The 14,295-nt window shown below is 37.4% G+C and overlaps 1 non-coding gene across 1 annotated transcript; it reads right to left on the reverse strand.

Annotated features, from left to right (window-relative positions):
- Positions 1-11,737: 11,737 nt before the first annotated feature.
- On the reverse strand, positions 11,738-11,859 carry LOC134379388 (small nucleolar RNA SNORA26). Its single transcript, XR_010023786.1, has one exon. It is a non-coding gene; the product is annotated as a small nucleolar RNA SNORA26 (small nucleolar RNA).
- Between the last annotated feature and the right edge of the window lie 2,436 nt (positions 11,860-14,295).

The following is a 14,295-nucleotide window of genomic DNA, read 5'->3' on the forward strand; positions in this document are numbered from 1 at the left end:
GCAGGCCTTTATACTGCCATATCAACCACTCATTGGATGCAATCTCCGCCTTCCCCCCAACTCCCTGGAAGGGTTGTGGCATTGGTGAGGTCTGCCGTTGACCAAGGGAAGTTGGGGGAGCATCTCAGGTTGAAGTTATCAGTCATTGCTCTTGCATCCACTGCAATATATAATCTCATGTATTCTTTGCCCTATGATTAGGTATTGTCTTTCTCAATCCCCACTATAAGGATGACACTGCTAGGGTGGAATCCCTTTCCTAAGACTTAGCAGCTATACAGTTGTGGACAAGTACTGAAACTCTCTAAGTCTCCATTTCCTCATCTGTAAAATGGGCATGGTAACAGCTCCTACCTCGTAGGGTGTTGTGGATATTACACGAAATAATGCAGGTTGGGCCAACTGTACCCAGTCATAACAAGTGCTCACGAATGACTGCTGCTATTGTTGCTGTTGTTATTACCACCACCAGCCCACTTCGGTCTAGACGTATGCCTCAGCCATGTTACTGACACAGTCTTTGGAATTTTCCCACAGCTGGAGAAGAATTTTTGCAGAACTGAAAAGAATGCTTCCCTGTAAAAGAACAATTGCTAACACTTCCATAGTCCTCCAAGACATGCCAAGGGCTTCACCTGTCCTGCCTGCTCTCTGTGGGTTGTCAGCCACTTATCTGCTCATCGCTTCCTTCCATCCCATACTCCCCACCCCCAACATCCCTTAGGAGCCCTCACAGTACCCAATTCTTCTCAACCTCCTTTCCTTACACACACCAATAAGAGGCTGGGCCAGAGGCCCCACATTAACCCGGTGAGACAGGCAGGAGAAAGGGAGAATGGCCAGGTGAACACCCCCTCTAGAGGTAGCAATTCCCTACATCAGATAACCCAACTCACCAAGGTTTCCCAATGCAGAAGGCCCAGTCCTCTGAAGTTTAGATTTATTTCTCCATTTTGACATTTAATGTGATTTCATCAAAAGAAGCCAGTTTGGAGCCAGAAAAAAACACGATAAATTGTTTCATTTGTTTTTACACATTAGCCAGAAGCCTCTGACCTCCTAGAAGTTTTAGAAAATTCCAAATCTTGGTTCTTCTTCCCCTGTCAAACAAAGCCAATTTTGCTAATAATCTTTTTTTCCCGAATAGATTTTATTTTCTAGAGCAATTTTTCACAGCAAAATTGAGCAGCAGGTACAGAGATTTCCCACACGCCCCCCCCAACCTCCCCCACTGATAAGAGTTTGAATGTGTTGTCCCCTCAAAGCTCATACCAAAATCTGATCCCCAACTTGGCAATGTTGGGAACAGTTTGGGTTATGGGGGCAGATCCCTCATGAAGAGATTAACATGGGGGGAGAGGGGGGTTGTGAGTGAGATCTCGCTCTATTGGTTCCCTCGAGAGCTTGTTGTTTAAAGGACCCTGGCACCTCCCCTCCCTCTCTCTCTTGCTCCGTCTTGCCATGTGATCGGTTTGTATCCATTGGCTGCCTGTGGTTTTCCAGCATGAGTAGAAGCAGCCTGAGGCTCACACCAGATGCAGCTGTCCCAGAATCATTAGCCAAATAAACCTCTGTTCTTCATAAATTACCCAGTCTCAGGTATTCTGTTAGAGCAACACAAAAACAGACTAACACAATCACTATCAATCTTTTTAATGATATAATCTTTTTAATGATCACCTCTAATAAAATAAACTATTTTTCATAAACCCTGAAGGATAAGTACAGTCACATTCTAACGTAGCAAAAAAATTATGCAATGTGTGTCTATTCTTGATACAATCATAATACAACAAAGCTATAATTTTGCCTCCTTGGCTTCAAATTCCACATTCACTTCAAAGAAATCAAATAAACTCTATACCTATAGCAATGTTCTTTTGGAGGGTGATGGTGGTGGTAGTTTTTCTAATGGGTTGTCCATAGACATCTCCTATAACTGGAAGAACACTTTCCTCTCCTCCTGTCTCTCCTCTCCTCCCGTCTCTCCAAGATTCAGCATCTATCTCACATACTAACCCTTTCCTGTTGCTGCCTCAAGTTCCTTTTTTTTCTTTTTTTTTTTGCTTTTTAGGGTTATTATCAGAACTACTAGCTTTGGCACTTAATCTCCAATAGACTGCTACTCATAACCCATGACTCACAGAGATGTATTCACAAATATTCTTCATGTGACATAACCAAATTTTTCTATATTTAATTTCTATTTATTCATCCTGTCAATTTTCCAGTATTTCTCAAGCGCAGGTTTTTATTCAACGAGTGATTGTCCTAAAGTGTGTTTCTTTCAAATCTCCAGCACCAGGCTGGTCACACTGTACGTATTCCAGGTAAAACACAGTTGCTTTAGACTGTCTTACAGTCAAAAAATCCAGAGCCCTTCCAGATTGAAGATAAAGTAAGAGAAAAGTCCATGCTTTGTCTGTTACGTATTTGTGAAGACTTTCTCCCATTCTTTGGCTTGCCTTTCAGTTTTCAATTTTCTTAAGTGTCTTTTGAAGAGCAAAAGGTTTTTGATTTTGATGAAATCTAACTTACCAATTTTCTCTTTTATGGTTTGTTCTTTATGTGTCATATCTAAGAAATTTTTGCCTAAACTAAGGTCACAAAGAATTTCTGCTGTTTTCTTTTAATGTTATATTTTAGTTTTTACATGTAAGTTTATGATTCAAGTTAATGTTTGTATATTTTATGAGGTAAAATTCAAGGTTCTTTGTAATTCCATATGTTGTTCCAGCACCATTTGTTAAAAGGTCTATCCTCTCCTCACTGAATTACCTTGACAGCTTGTCAAAAATCAATTGATCATATATCTGTGTATCCATACATGAACTCTCTTCTGTTCCACTCATCTACATGTCTATCCTTATGCTAATACCACTCTGTTTTGGTTACTGTAACTTCATAATAAATCTTGAAATCAGGCAGTGTATATCTTCCAACTTTGTTCTATTTTTCCCTCCATAAAATGATCTGACTCTTTTAGGTCATTGCATTTTCATATATTTTTTTTTTTTAAGTTTGTCAATTTCTTTGTTTTTGTATGTTTTGGTGGCCAGTATGGGGATCCGAATCCTTGACCTTGGTATTATAACACTGTGGGCTTTGTTTTGGGGGTTTTGTTTTGTTTGTTTTTAGAATTTGACAGGGCTGGCTGGTTGGCTCAGTTGGTTATAACACCGTTGTGTTTTCTGTAGGTGCCTTTTATCAGAGCAAGGAAATTTCCTTCAATTTCTAGTTTGCTGTAGGTGTTTGTTGGTGTTGTTTCTATTTTTATTATTTTATCATTACACATGTAAACATTTTTGCGATCCTTTACCAATTTAACCTTAACCTCCCTTCCTCTGCCCCCTTTTCCACCTCTGGTGTCCTCGGTTCCATTCTCTCCTTTTGAAAGTTCAAGAAATTATTGTGATTGTTGTATCTTTTTTTTTCTTTTTTGTGAGTGTATACATATATATATATATTTCGCCCCCGCCCCCCAGCTCTCACTAACTAGTGAAGACGTGGTATTTCTCTTTCTGTGCCTGGCTTATTTCACTTAACAAAATTTTCTCTAAGTTCATCCATGTTGCTGCAAATGGCAGAATCTCATTCTTTTCTATGGCAGAGTAGTACTCTATTATGTATATGTCCAACATCTTCCTTATCCAGTCATCCACCCATCAATGGACATTTAAATTGGTTCCAACTCTTAGCTATTATAAATAGAGCTGCAGGTATTCCTTCAACATGATTTCCATTCCTTTGGGTATACACCCAGGAATAGGATTGCTGGATCTTATGGCAGTTCTATCTGTAGTTGTTTGAGGAATACTGTTTTCCATAACAGTTGCAACAATTTATAATCCCACCAACACTGTAGAAGTGTTCCCCTTTCTCCACATCCTCATCAGCCTTTGTTATTCTCTGCCTTTTTGATATTGGCCAGTCTAACTAGCATGAGATGATATCTCAATGCAGTTTTGATTTGCATTTCTCTGATACTGAGTGATGTTGAGGATTTTTTCATGTGTATGTTGGCCATTTGTATATCTTCCTTTGAGAAATGCCTATTCAGCTCCTTTGCCCATTTTTTAATTGGGTTACTTGTTTTTACCAGCCATCTGATATTTGACAAGGTTTTAAGCTGTTTGAGTTCCTTGTATATTCTGGATATTAATCCCTTGTTGGATGCATAGTTTGCAAATATTTTCTCTCATTCTGTAGGTTATCTTTTCACTCTGTTAATTGTTTCTTTTGCTGTGCAGAAGCCTTTTAGTTTGATATAATCTCATTTGTTTATTTTTCCTTTTGTCGCCTGTGCTTTGGGGTCTTGTTCATAAAATCTTTGCCCAGTCCTACATCCTGAATGTTTCTCCTATGTTTTCTTTTAGTAATTTTATAGTTTGGGGTCTTATATATGTCTTTAATCCATTTTTGAGTTGATTTTGCTATATGGTGAGATGTACAGTTCTGAAACTATTCTTCCACATATGGATGTCCAGTTTTCCCAGCACCACTTACTGAAGAAGCCATCCTTTCCCCAATGTATGCCCCTGTTGCCCTCATCAAATATCAGTTGGCTGTTAAGTACATGGGTTGATTCTGGGTTCTCTATTCTGCTCCATTGGTCTGTCAGTTTTTATGCCAGTACCATGCTGTTTTGGTTACTATAGCTTTGTAGTATAATTTGAAGTCAGATAGTATAATGCTTCCAGCTTTACTATTATTACCATTATTTTTTGGCTTTTTGTTGTTGTTCCATACAAATGTTAGGATTGTTTTTTCTATTTCCCATTTACTGACTTGCCTATGTTGAACCATCCTTGCATCAGAGATGAATCCCACTTGGTCATGGTGTATACTGTTTTGGATGTGCTGCTGTATCCTGATTGCTAATATTTTGTTGAAGATTTTTGCATCTATGTTCATCAGAGAAACTGGTCTATAGTTTTCTTTTTTTTGTTGTATCTTTGTCTAGTTTTGGTATCTGTGTGATGCTGGCCTAATGGAATGAGTCTGGGAAAATAGCCTCTGTTTCAATTTTCTGGAATAGTTTGAAGAGAATTGGTATTAATTCCTCTCTAAAAGTCTGGTAGAATTCAGCAGTAAAGCAATCCAGTCCTGGGCTTTTCTTTGTTGGGAGACTGCTGATTACTGCTTCAATCTCATTGATTGTTATTGGTCTGTTCAGGTTTTTTATGTCTCCACAGTTCAGTCTTATTAGTCTGCATGTGTCCAAAAATTTATCCATTTCCTCCAGGTTGTCAAATTTGTTGGCGCAGTTGTTTATAATAGTCTCTAAAGATTCTTTGTATTTCTGTGGTATTGATTGTAATATCTCCTTGTTCATTTCCAATTTTTGTTATTTCGGTCTCTTTCTTCTTTTTTTAGTTAGCCTAGTTAATGGCTTGTCTATTCCATTTATCTTCTCAAAAAAACCAGCTTTCTATTTCATTGGTCACTTGTATCATTTTTGGGTTCTCTGTTTCATTTAGTTCTTCCCTGTACTTAATTCTTTCTGTCTACTAATTTGGGGATTGGATTATTCTTGTTTTTCTAGTTCTATGAGGTGTAGCATTAGGTTATTTGAAATCTTTCTACTCTATTGATGTAAGTGTTTATTGCAATAAACTTCCCTCTTAGTACTGCTTTTGCAGTATCCCACAGGTTTTGGTATGATATATCTTTATTAGTTTCAAGAAATTTTTTGATTTCCTGTTTAATTTCTTCTTGGACCCATAGGTTGCTCAGGAGCATGTTTAATTTCCATATATGTGTATAGTTTCCAGAGTTTTGCTCATTATTGATTTCTAGTTTTAATCCATTGTGGTCTAAAAAGATACTTGAAATGATTTCAATTTTTTAAAGTTAATTGAGACTTGATTTATGACCTTACACATGGTTTATCCTGGAAAAAGTTTCATGAGTTGATGAGAAGAATGTATACTCTGTAGTTGTTAGATGAAATGTTCTGTAGTTATCTCCCAGGTCCAATTGGTCTAAAGTGTAGTTTAAATTTAACATTTCTCTGTTGATTTGTTGCCTAGATGATCTCTCCAGTTCTAACAGAGGGGTGTTCAGGTCCCTTACTATTATCATATTGGGATATGTCCCTTTCTTTAGGCCAAATAATATTTGCTTTATAAATCTGAGTCCTCCAGTGTTCGGTGAATATATACTTATGTTTGTTACATCTTCTTGTTGGGTAAATCCTTTTATCATTATATAGTAGCCTTGTTTCCTTTTATGGTTTTGGTTTATTTTATCTGATATAAAAATAGCTATTCCTTCTCATTGTTGGTTTCCATTTGCATGATTCATCTTTTTCCATCTGTGTGTCTTTACAGTTTAGGTGAGTCTTGAAGACAGCATACAGTTGGGTCTAACTTTTTAACCCAACCAGTCAGCTTGTGTCTTTTGAGCAGGGAGTTTAATCCATTTACATTTAGCGTTGTTATTGATAGGTATTGTCTTACTCCTGGCATTTTATCAATTTTTGTTTGGATGCTTTAAATATCTTTTGTTCCTTTCTTCCCCTTTTACTATTTGTCTTTGATGTTTGTTGGTTTTTTGTGGCACAAGATTTTATTTCCCTTTCTTGTTTGCATTTTTGTTCTATCAGTGGGTTTTGTTCTTTTGTATTCATGGTAGTGATCATTGTTTTTTGAATTCCATTGTTTTTTTAAGTCTGCTGTTAGTCTGAAAGATGCTCCCTTATAGGTGACTTGACACTTTTCTTTTGCCTCTTTTAAGATTCTCTCTTTGTCTTTGAGCTTTGCCAGTTTGACTATAATGTGTCTTGGAGAGGATCTTTTTGGGTTGAATTTGTTTGGGGATCTTAGAGCCTCTTGGATATGAAAGTTCATGTCTCTCCCTATACCTGAGAAGTTTCATTATTTTGTTGAATAGGTTTTTCATGCTTTTTTCTTTCTCCTCCCCTTCTGGAACACCCATGATTCAAATGTTCGTGCACTTAAGGTTGTCTGCTAGCGCTCTTAGATTTTCTTCATTTTTTAAAAATTCTTTTCTTTTTTTCTCTACCTATCTCAAGAAGACTATCTTCAAGATCAGAAATTCTCTCTTCTTGTTCTAGACTGCTGTTTAAGCTCTCAGTTGTTTTCTATTTCGTTGAATGAATCTTTCAGTTTAATGAGTTCTGCTACATTCTTTTTTAATGTATTACTGTGTAAATTTCCTCCTTCATATCCTGGATTTTTGTTGTTGTTGTTACATTATGTGGTCTGAGTCTTCTTGTTTCTCAGTGAGTTTCCTTAAGATTGTTGCTTCAAATTCCTTCTCAGTCATTTCAGGGGTTTCATGCTCTACAGGGCCTGGAATTTGAGAATTACTATATTCTTCTGGTGGTGTCATATTTTCTTGAATTTTCATATTTCAAGTACCTCTATGTTGGTGTCTTGTCATTTGTTAGAGCAGTTGCTTCTTTTGTTACTCTGGAGTGGGCTTTGAGGAGAGAGACTTCCTCTTCTTTTCCTGGTGTCCACTGGTGACTCTCCTGTGTCAATGCAGTTGAGTGTCTGGCAGGTGCTTGCACGGTGGCTGTGGCTATTGCTGTGGCAATGAGCCGCTTTTGTGGCCACTGTGGCTATGGAGGGCTACCTGCACAGAAGTGGTATTTTTGGTGTGCTCTTTGCCTGCTGCCATGTGGTGGGGGATGGCCTCAGCTCTTTGCCTGCTGCTGTGTGTTGGGGGCTGCCAGATGTTTTGGTTTTTATTTTTGCTTTCTTAACCATGAATCAGTGTTGAAATTTATTGCCTGCTCTTTCTGCATCTATGGACAATCACGTAATTTTTCTTTAGTTTGTTAACATGTTGAATTACATTGATCAAGATTCAGTATTACACCAACCTTGCATGCTTGGTATAAAACTCATTTGGTCATAATGTATTTAAATATATATATTGCTGTATTCATTTGTTTGCAAAAATTTCCCAAAGTTTTGTTAAGGTGTCTATGTTCATGAGAGATACTGGTCTGCAGTTACCTCTAATGCTTTTGCCTGGTTTTGGTATCAGGATAGTGCTGGCTGGGAAAGTTTATCTCCTGTTCTATTACCCAGAAGGGTTTTTATAGAATTGACATTATTCTTCTTGAAATATTTAGTAGAATTCACCAGTGAAGCAATCAGGGACTGGAATTTTCTTTGTGGGGAAGTTCAAAATTATGAATTCAATAGGACTATTTCAAGTTATCTGTTAATTCTTTAGTAAGCTTAGGTAATTTGTGTCTTTCAAGGAACCTATTCATTTTATCTAAGCTGTTGAATTTATTGATACAATGTTGTTTGTAATATTTTTAAAAAATCATCCAAAAATCCATAGAATCTATTTTTTCTGCCTGATAGACTCCAGACTGGTACATAGCTTTATCCTGTCTTCAGATGCCAACTGAAACATCAGCTTTTCATGGGTCTTGATCCTGCAGCCTTTGGACTGGAACTACACCATCAGTTCTCCTGGTTCTCAGGCCTTTTGGCTCAGACTCAGACTACACTATTGGGTCTCCTAGGTCTTCAACTTGCTGATTCACCCTGCAGATCTTGAGACTTGCCAGCTTCCATAACCACGAAACTGTCTAGTCTCTCTCCTCTTGGTTCTATTTCTCTGGAGACTCCTAATACACCTTCTTCTACTTGACTTGGACTTAATTCAATCTTTTCCTAGTGTCTTAGTGTAGAAACTTAGATTGAGACTTTTCTTCACTTCTAACAAAAAGTAATGCCATAAATTTTTTTCTAAGCACTGCTTTAGATGCATCCCACAATTTTTGTTTTCATTTTCCCTAAATTAAAAATATTTCCTCATTGGTCTTATTTTTGACCCATGAGTTATTTAGGCATATGCTGTTTAACTTCCAAATATTTGAGGACTTTTCAGATATCTTTGTTATTGATTTTTAGTTTAATTCTGTTGTTATCAGAGTATGTAGTTTGTATGATTTCAGTCCTGTCAAATGTATTTGCAGGACAGTTCTCCAGGTAGCCTCAGACTGACCAAGTACTCCCCTCTCTCCTCCTTCTTGCTTGTAGTTCTACTCTACAGTTCTATGTAGAATGTGCTGGGAATGCAACATCCTCAGATAGGGGAAAACTGCCTGAAACAGCTGGGGCCTCATTCTGAGATAGGGAGGAACAGGCTGGAACAGCCCAGGATCTGTTCCAGTCCCCTTTGCCCCCAGAAACAAGATATCATTCAATGATTTAGCCCAGCAATTTCTGTGGCCCTCGGGGTATAAAATCCAGGGTGGGTTGCTTCCCAGGGTCCCTCAGCTGAGATGCAAGTAAAGTACGCACAGACAAAACTCCATTTGACTTAGACAGCTTTCCTGAACCTTACGGGGCTGGCTTACCCTGGATCCTAGGCTTCTATATCCCTTGCTGCCTGTCTGTAATTAACAAATCTGCTTCATGTAATTTGTGCGTTGGTGTGTCCTGTCTCCCGACTCAGACAAGTTGGTAACCACTGTGAACCTCCTTCATAGTATTGAGAGTTGTTTTATGGCCCAGAATATGGTCTATTTCAGTGAATATCACAAGCACATTTGAAAAGAATGTATTCTGCTGGTTGTTGGGTGGAGTATTCTATGTCAGTGAAGTCAAGTTGGTTGACAGTGTTGTCCAAGACCTCTCTTTACTGTTTTTCGGTCCACCCTTGTGTTATGAATTACTGAGGGAGGAGTGTTAAAATCTTGACCTATAACTGTAAATTTGCCTATTTCTTCCTTCAGTCCTATCTTTGTTTCATGTATCTTGAACCTCTATTACTAGGTTTATGAAAATTTAGAATTGTGTCCTCTTAATGAATTAAATTCTTTATCCTTTTGAAATGTTCCTTTTTATCCCTGATATTTATTGTTCTGAAGTCTACTTTCTTTGAGAGTAATACTGCTTCCTTCAACTAGTGTTAGCATGGTACATCTTTCCCATCTTTTTACTTTTAACCTATTTGTGTCCTTATTTTTAAAGTGGGTTTCTTGTAGACAGCATACAGCTGGGTCTTGCATTTTTATATAATTTGACAATCTCTGCCTTTTAATTGGAGTGCTTAGAACTTTTACATCTAATGTTCAATGTGGGTTTAAATCTACCATATTGCTATTTGTTTCCTATCTGTCTCATCTGTTCTTTTGTCTCCTTTTTCTTACTTTTTTCTTTTGGATTGTTTCCCACAATTTCATTTTCTCCCCACTATGTCTTATTAACTATACCTATCTTTTTTATTTAGTGGCTTCCCTAGGATTTGCAATATATACTCCTAACTTATAATCTATTTTCAAATAATGCTATACAACTTCATGTATAGTGTGAGAACTTTACAACAATATATTTCCATTTCCCTCTTCTACTCCCTGTGCTATGTTGGCTGATTCAAGTGTATGTAACGATGTCCGTGATCAGTATGCCCATCATACAGCAACCTACACACAGGGCCCATCATACATAAGGCAAAGTGAGAAATAGAATAATACGTCCCATTTATTAATATATATCATTATTTCAGAGAGAGGCTGACTGCATTGTCATCAGTCAGAATAGCCATCAACCAGTCTCAGCCCTGAGCAGGATGTTCCACGGCCCCCAGATGCACCACACATTGGCCTTTTATTTGCTGGATCATGGTGGTGTCTAGCAAAGGATCAGGAATTTCAAAGGCAAAGAGGGGGAGATAGAAGGTGGAGCTTGGAACAGCAGTTATTTACTAACCAGTTTAGAAATATTTCAGTATTTCACTGATAGGCCATTCAGGTGTGCACCAGCTATATGTATACCCTAGAGGTAGGTAATATGAAGCCCCTTTTATACACACGCATTTTTGGAGTCTTCAATAATGTATGGCATGTTTGCTAGTAGGAGTGTGACAGAACTCTCTGAGGGCACAAGAAGAGGTATACAGATAGGTCCATAAGCAAAAGCAGACATAGAAGCCAAAGTAGAAAGAAAAAGCTCATATCTGTGTTACAAATCACAATAATGGCAGGACTTAGTACTTGCAGATGTTAGGTGCTATGTGAGGCAAATTACATTCATTATCTCTAAACTTCACCACAAAGGGCATATTGTTACCTTTAAGGGCATATTGTTATTCACAATCTGCAGATGAGGAATAGGAGGCATGGTGGGATTAAGGATTTGCCCAGCCCAGCGTCACACTGCTAAGAAAAGGCAGATCTGTGCTGTATTGATCTGACTCATCCCCCTGCCCACTTTAATCGAGGTTATTCCTTACAGTATGTGAAGAATTACTTAAAAGTGTTTCACTCATATTAAATGGTGTCAGCAATACCAAACAACCCCAGGCCCATGCTTCACTTCCCTGTATTCCTGAAAGCTCATTGTAGACTAGAACTCATGGCTTGGAGCTGGAAAAACAACATGGGTTACTAAAGCTCCATGATTATGGGAAATCAGCCTCATAAACAGAGTACTCAATCCCTTAACTGATGCCACAAGTTGTAATCCTCATAAGGCAGGATTCCCTGGAGCCTGCAGCCTTCCTTCATTTAACATTGTCTGGATGGCATGTGTAGCAACTCTGTAAACTGAAAGTGCTTCTTGCCTTGTACTAAACCAAAAGACTAAAAATAAGTTCGCGAATTTATCCTCTTTTTTAAGACAGCATCCTTTTCCTTAGGTGGACTTACTTTTTTTTGGAATGGGAAAGTGACCCAGCTTAGTAAAGATGAATCTAGCTCACTGCCCCTTAAGCCTGGCACTTTTTTTTTCCTTTTTTTCTCAGCTGCATCTCCAGACAGGATCCAAAGAAGTGTTTTACAATCTCTTCTCTGGGTTTTATGGAGACTTACTTTACCCTTCTGTGCTAGCCTTTTAAAGCACTGTGTCAACCATAAAAGGGCACCGGAAAGGGTGCAATCTTATTCTTTTCTAAGAGGGAGCACTAGAATTACTGGTCCTAGTCCGAATATCTGAAAGCTGGAGGACTTTCTGTAACACCCAAAACTCCCAAATTTATGGCTAGAGCAGTAAGCACGATCACTAATGTAACAAAACAAGCTTGGTTTAAAAGAGCTTTAGTTTTATAATTAACACATCTGCAGGCTCAATTACAGCACCTGAAAAAGCAAGCTACATAAAAGGAAATTGGCCTTGTAAACATACTCAAGGAACTATAAATGATTTTTTTATACTCAGAATGCCACAAAGCTTTGCACCAGAGCTCTTGGACCTTCATGAACTCGCTAAAAATAAAAATGTCCTCAGAACACAGGCGTAAAAACCTATGCACATGTTTATAGTATTAAATTAATATTTCTGTAGTACAGAATACATAGGTGATTAGAAAATTTTTTCAATGGCAGTTTAAAACATTTTACCTCAAATTTACCATTTAACAACTTATTTTCGCTAAAGAGTTTGAGATTATCCAATTAGTTATACTTGGAGCAAATACTTGGAGATTATTGATCTAATTAAAAATTCTGAGTGATGATTCTAGTTACTTATTGAATATAAACAGTGCCCAGGGTTCTGCATAGCAATTGCCTTGTCAATATCAAAATTAAAGTGACCGATGTCAGTCTAAATATTTGAGATGCTTCCTTAATTTCTTTTTGCTCACAAATGCCTTCCCTACTGAAATTCTAAGCATAGTTTTCCTATGGCAGATTGAAACCACACCCATCTGTCCTCTTCCTCAAGATGAGTAGGAGATGGGACTGGAATGGAGTTGAGGAGTGTATAAAGCAGGTCCTACTTTTTCCCAACTAATTCCAACTTCCTTATTTAGCTGACTCCTCCAAGAATCTGGCATTTAATGGTCAAGCAGCCTTAATTTTAGGAGGTTTTGTGGGATCTTGTTTTTTGTGTTTTCATGTGAAATCTTGCTATGTAAAGTTGATTGATGCAAACTTCAGTGCATAACTAACTGGTATCAAGACACAATGCAAGCTAGAGTTCATTTTTGGATCAGTTTAACAAAATGGCAGGTGTTAAAATGTTCAAACATTTAGGACTTCATAATGGAGTTCAGAGAACTCTGGTGGATATGAATTGCTATGAAATGACAAGCTACCAGAACGTGAATCCAATAAAAAAGGGTCCAGAGCTAATATATGTTTATATAGTGGTGAACAGCAGGCACTCTAGTTCCAATCTTTGTTGTATTACTTGTATGATCCTGAGGAAATAACAAAGCATCTCTATGCCTTAACTTTCTTATACATAAACATTTATCACTTACATCACTTATGGAATTATACTAAGCACATTGGTGATTCAAAGACAATCACAAATCTCACTTTCAAGAAAGTTTAAAACCTAGTTGTGAATGAAAGTAGTACATAAATAATTATAATACAAAGGGGGAAAATTGCAAGAGTGTGGACCCTGGAGCAAGACTTCCTGGATTGGAATTCTAGATCCACCAGTTTCTCTGAGAACTAGAGCAAGTTATTTCACTCTTTGAACCTCCATTTCCTCATCTCTAAAATGATGATAGTAGTAGTTACACCTCAAAGTGCTATATGAGAATTAAATAAGTTTAATATAAAGAGTTCACCAAATATCACAATGAGATACCACTTCACACCCATTAGGCTATCTATTATAAAACACACACTAAGCAAAACTGAAAATAAGTGTTGGCAACGAAGTGAGGAAATCAGATCTCTTGTGCATTGCTGGTGGGAATATAAAATGTATAGCCACTGTGGAAAACAATATGGTGGTTTCTCAAAAACTTAAATGGTTATCTATGATCCAACAATTCCACTTCTAAGTTTATACCCAAAAGAATTGAAAGCAAGGACCTGAACAGATATTTTTACACCCATGTTCACAGCAGCATTATTCACAATACCCGAAAGGTGAAAACAGCCCAAATGTACATCAACAGATTAATGGATAAATAAAATGTCATAAATACATACAAGGGAATATTATTCAGCCTTAAAAAGAATGAAGTACTGATACATGACAGAACATAGACAAACCTTGAAAATATTATGCTAAATGAAATAAAACACAGAAGGACAATTTTTCTATAATTTTACCTGAATGAGAGATACCTGTAATAGTCAAATTCATAGAGAGAGAAAGAATATTGGTTACCAGGGCATATGGGGAAAGGGGAATAGGAAATTATTGTTTGTATCAATTAAGAGTTTCAATGTGGGATGATGAAAGCAGCAATTTCATATGGTTCAACATCACAGTAACTCCCAAATCCCTGGTTTTAAGATTTTTAAATTGGAATTTTACATATTTAGAAATTAAGTATAATGGCAGTAACAGCACTACATATTGGCAAGTGACCTGTTGATTTCCAATTTAAATT

This window comes from Cynocephalus volans, chromosome 5 (genome assembly GCF_027409185.1).
Source record: "Cynocephalus volans isolate mCynVol1 chromosome 5, mCynVol1.pri, whole genome shotgun sequence".
NCBI lineage: Eukaryota > Metazoa > Chordata > Mammalia > Dermoptera > Cynocephalidae > Cynocephalus > Cynocephalus volans.